The sequence below is a fragment of the Pollicipes pollicipes genome, unplaced genomic scaffold, assembly GCF_011947565.3.
Source record: "Pollicipes pollicipes isolate AB1234 unplaced genomic scaffold, Ppol_2.1 Scaffold_6686;HRSCAF=7923_pilon_pilon_pilon, whole genome shotgun sequence".
NCBI classification, from domain to species: domain Eukaryota; kingdom Metazoa; phylum Arthropoda; class Thecostraca; order Pollicipedomorpha; family Pollicipedidae; genus Pollicipes; species Pollicipes pollicipes.
The window spans coordinates 17,804,347-17,809,757 of record NW_023596921.1 but is presented as its reverse complement, the minus strand read 5'-3'; positions in this window follow the sequence as shown (position 1 = coordinate 17,809,757).

Genomic DNA, 5,411 nt, shown 5'->3' with positions numbered 1-5,411 from the left:
TTTCCTAACATCCACAATTGCTGGGGCCACAATTTTGGTGTTGTCCCTGAGTTTGTGCAACGCATGTTTACGCTTCAAATTGCAGGATAATTTGCTAACGGCACAGTTGTAGAAGTCGGCGCCGAAAACAAGACTCTACCGCCAACACTGTTCATAGGTCAGAGTTGAAAACTGCATAAGCGCCTTTGACATTTAATTCGGTCTCTTTGCCACCCTTTTGACGACCATACTTAGCAACTTTCCGCTCGCAAATGAGCCAAGGGTAATGAGCTGCATGGCGGCTATTTTACACCGCGACGGAGCGGTGTAAAATAGCCGCCATGCAGCTGTTTTATCTGGACACAATCGGGAGTGGCACACTTTGATAATGAATGAGACGTGCAAGATGATAATGATTGGTTACACGTGTCACGTGTCATGGCGCCCACGTGAGTAGCCATAGATTTAGATGTTATTGACGGGTTTTACGTTTTTGCGATACCTCGGCACCCTGGGCTACAAGCGACCCGAGAATGGCACGCTTCGATAAGGCATCGAATGTAAAAGTGTGCCATGCCTAATGATACACTCCCACGTACCACGTATTACGAGCACACGTGTTGGCAAGATGGAATTCACGTACACTGGTACTGGGTAATTTCCTTTGCTTAGAGCGCCATGTAATCTGACCGGGGTCATACAAGACACGAATTGTGATGTTTAATGATTGCCTGCCGGGGCACCCCCCATCATTAAACTGCCCACTACGCTGATGTTGGGTTCTTCTCGCTTGCTCTGCGGACCCTATGCTGTTGATGGTAGCCTCTTTTGTGGCATGCGCCGTCGGGCACTCAGGTCCCGTTGCTGTTGGCCTAGGACTCCCGCATTTCATCGAAGGGCCTACGCCGTTGACGGGGGCCTAGCCCTTAATGGGCGGGGGCCCTTGCGATTTCTACGGGGGCCCTTAACATTGGTCGTCAGCTCTGCCGATTGAGTCAGGAGGATCTTACTCAGTTACCCCAAACCCAACGCGTGGTTACGAGTGTCAGGACGTCTCGCCTGCTCATGCGTACGGGCCTGACTAAATCACTTCACAGTCAAGTCCCAGACTACAGGATGACGATTCTCTTGATGCTTCAGCCTGAGAACAGCAGTTACAGCGCCTGAGAACAGCAATTCATCAGAGCCGATGCGCCGATGAATTTTTACGCGCAGTTGTGCAACATAATGATACGCGCCGCCTCCGTCGTACATGTTATTTCGGATGGTTTTGGATTTGTGACGTTTTTTACCCTCGTACATTACGTTTTTTTAATACATTTTGAACGCTAGAATATTTTACGCTTCTCATAACAGTCAAAGCAAAGGCTCTGCCTTCGTCATCAGCCATCAGGTGATCACATTGATTAGCCGACTAGCCGTAATCAGACTAGGAGTCAAGCTCCTACTTGATTTTGATCACATTTAGCAGCCAAATTTACTTTGTTTGACATGTTTTTCCGAAACAGTTGGCCTCAAACTGACGGGACCCACAATTATTTGGCTAAATGCACAAGCCCCTTGTATGTGCATGCGCAGCACGCCTGGTTTTCTAGAACTGTGCACAGTAAGATGTGTTCCCGTATAAAATATAAAATGCGTAAGACTCTTAAAATTTAGATGCCGGGATCCGAACAGTTTTGGAGAGGGCTCCAAAGCTCTAGGGGCCCCTGATGTTGTATGCCTGCTTCCCCTTGACGATATCCTGGATCCGTCACTGATTTTGATTCCTCCTGCACGCAATTTCGAGCACATTGCTAATCTCAGAGTTGTCGACGTCCCGCCTCCGAAACATTTAGTTTCTCCATCCCACACCTTTTACGTCTTTGACTCCAATCGCGTAACGAATCGGCAAACTAAATAATGGCATCAAACATGGTTTACTGCACTCGTATCTCCGAAATGGTATGGTAACACATTCGCATGGTTTGATGATTGCGGTTAGAACGATGCCGAGGGTACGACCTGCATCCAGGGAAGGCATTCCCAGGGATGCAACGAGCGGGTCTCAATCTTAACACGCGTCCGGGTGGCCGGTTAAATCGCTCGTGTGGGGGGGTTGATTTTGCCCCGCTGAGTTCCCAGGAACTAAGAGACCTAGAGATCCCAAATTCACAGTGCGTGTTGACCTGTACGTGAACACACTTCGGCCAAAGTTTGAGGCTCTTAGGTCGTGATGTTCGGGTCAGATAAGGTCAAACAAGGTCAACTTCCAGGTTGGTCTCCAAAGAGCCCCTAGAACCTAGATAAATGTTTCAAGCAAAATTCCCCATGCTCATTTAAGGTCAGTGATCTTGTTTGACCTTTTGAGGGTCATGGTGACCAAAATCATACGGGACGGCTTTGAGTTTTGCATTTGAATAAGCGCCAAATATTACGCTGTTCAGTGAGCTCCTGAAAACAAAGATGCTGACCCAGGTTATTTTAGGTCAGTGGTCTATTCTGACGTCGAAGAAGCCCATGGAGGATGTATAATGCGGTTTCTGTTATCAATAAATCCGAAATTATAACCAGAAATTACGGTTTTTTACTCTGGGGCCCGTACAGCAAGCCCCAGAGTAACAAAATAGATTGGATTTGACCTTAGTCTGACCTTCATACCTGACCCTAGGTCAATGTTGCTTGTTCATTCAAATGTTGTGTTGCCTAAGAAAGAAACCCAGCTATGTTTTTGGCTTCTTCTAACACTTCGTTGTTGGATCAGATTGAGCGATTCCCTAGAAATTGACCTCGCTGAAACCTTGACCTGATTTTGACCTGCCATAAGTCAGCGATCTTACAAGGTAAATCTAAATTTGTGAGTCTAAGCGCTTCGCTGTTAAATTATCTACATCTTTGCAAAATTTGGCGCGGCTACGTTGCGCCGTTCGGAAACCATTCTGGAAAAATCTCCGGGGGGGGGGTCAGTTTGAGCCCCACCCCAGCGCGTGTCAAGAAATTCGGCAATCGAAAATGGCACCCGCAAAACGTAATTCAAGATCAGGTTTAAGAAGAAAGAGCGTTGTCCGGCGAAGAGAGTGAATGTCATTCCCATCCGGGCGTAGATTACACCCGGCCACGATAAAAAGTCACCGATAACATCAGCCGAAATCCGGTCTAGGCAACCACAAGTCCGTTGCCATCTACAATTTCCACGATTATATATTTGTCACAATATACATGATGATGTATTGTATATTTACGACAGAGCAATCAAACTACATACGTTCAAAATGCAGTCAAGTCATGACGCAATTCTCTTGAATTCACAGGTGATCTTAACTCAGGGATGCAATGCAGACCTCTGTCGGGACCTTGACTCAGAGGCATAGTTTCGCTACATCAATATGTGGGGCTGGGCGATGAAGGACGACCAAAGTCACCTAAAAATACACTAAAAGGTTAGTTAATTCTCCAGCTGTTACGCTTCTTGATTTTAGCATAAAATTGATGGCGTAGGCAGCGATTACTGTCGGTTATATTATTGGTGTCAATGTTTCGGCATCATGCCACATGGCATCATCGACAGGACGTACTCATTATTACGCAAGCACATTCACCGGCAAGCTAGACTACACCTTAAAGCAGTGTTAGGTCTCGTCGTAGGTGTTGTTAATCGCACCTAAGAACGTTCGCACAATTCAGCAAGGCCCTTATTGTTCCGCACAGAGGCGAGCCGTAATAGGTTCCCCGCAAGTGTCACGTGCAATTTATTAAGAATGTTTCAAGAATTTTTAAGCTAAGAATTTGGATTTGATAAATTTAAAAACAAACATTTAAGGATTTTTTGAACTACCCGTGAAAAAGCCTTTGTTAAAAGGTTTTTGTTATGCTTCTAATATATTTCTCTTTCTGTCGTTATTGAAAACTGACGTCTGTATGGGCCGATGGATGATATGCTGAATTGTGTGAGTATCGTTACCGGCGATTAGCAATACATAAAACGAGACCTTCAGATGTTTCTTAAGAGCGTGACAGAAGTGTGTGTGCTATGAATTACAAAAAGAAATGACAGTGCTGCAGGAATGACAACTTTCGTTATTATGTATATATATTGTATATATATATATATATATAATATATATATATATATATAGATAGAGTCGATAGATAGTAGAGAGAGAGAGAGAGAGAGAGAGAGGAGAGAGAGAGAGAGAGAGAGAGAGAGAGATAGAGAGAGAGGAGAGAGGAGGAGAGAGCGAGAGAGAGTGAAGAGAGAGAGAAGAGAGAGAGATGAGGAGGAGAAGAGAGAGAGAGAGAGAGAGGAGGACGAGAAGAGAGGAGCAAGAGAGAGGGAAGAGATGAGAGAGGAGAAGAGAGGGAAATGAGAGAGAGAGAGACGAGAGAGACGAGAGACGAGAGGAGAGGAGACGAGAGAGGAGAGAGAGAGCGAGAGAGAGAGAGAGAGAGGAGAGAGGAGAGGAGAGAGAGAGAGAGAGAGAGAGAGAGAGAGAGAGAGAGAGGAGAGAGAGAGATATATATACATAGATATATATTATTATATATATATATATATATATATAGAGAGAGAGAGAGAGAGAGAGAGAGAGAGAGAGAGAGAGAGAGAGAGAGAGAGAGAGAGAGAGAGAGAGAGATATATATATATATATATAGTTTTAATATATATATATATATATATATATATATATATACATGTGTGTGTGTGTGTGTGTGTGTGTGTGTGTGTGTGTGTGTGTGTGTGTGTGTGTGTGTGTGGTGTGTGTGTGTGTGGTGTGTGTGTGTGTGTGTGTGTGTGTGTGTGTGTGTGTGTGTGTGTGTGTGTGTGTGTGTGTGTGTGTGTGTGTGTGTGTGTGTGTGTGTGTGTGTATACGTAGCAAATCCATGACTGCATGTATTTCACGCAATTTAGGTTTTACAATATGGAAAAATTGGTGCGAATGACATTCTTGGTCGTCCATCAAAGGCTTCGAATAGTACGTTTATTTTGAATCGACACACCGAAAACGACACGCGTGCCATACGAAGCCTCTAAAAGACGACCGCAAGAGGCTCATACAATTTTTTCAGATTTCGGTTAGACGCTCTTTGTGACGTGGCACGGGTGAGGCCGTTATCGGTGTTATCCGACGCTGCAGGCTACATAAGTGTCCTGCTAAAGGTTACATACGCCACCGTTTAGTTGCGCACATCTGACAATTTGACGAGGGCCTGTCAACGCTGTTTTCCCAGGTACCGCAGCCCGCTCATTTTTGGGAGAAAGGGTGCTTTAAACCACTCTCGAAGGACAAAGGAAAATATACAACGCTCATGGGCTTGGAGACTCGGTAGGCGCGTGGCCTCGCTCGCCACAGGATTCATTTCCACCTTCATCCACACTTCTGTCCTCATCCACGCTACACCCCTGCATCGCCCAGCATCGGTCTATCCAGGGGCCATCGGCCTATGTGCACTAG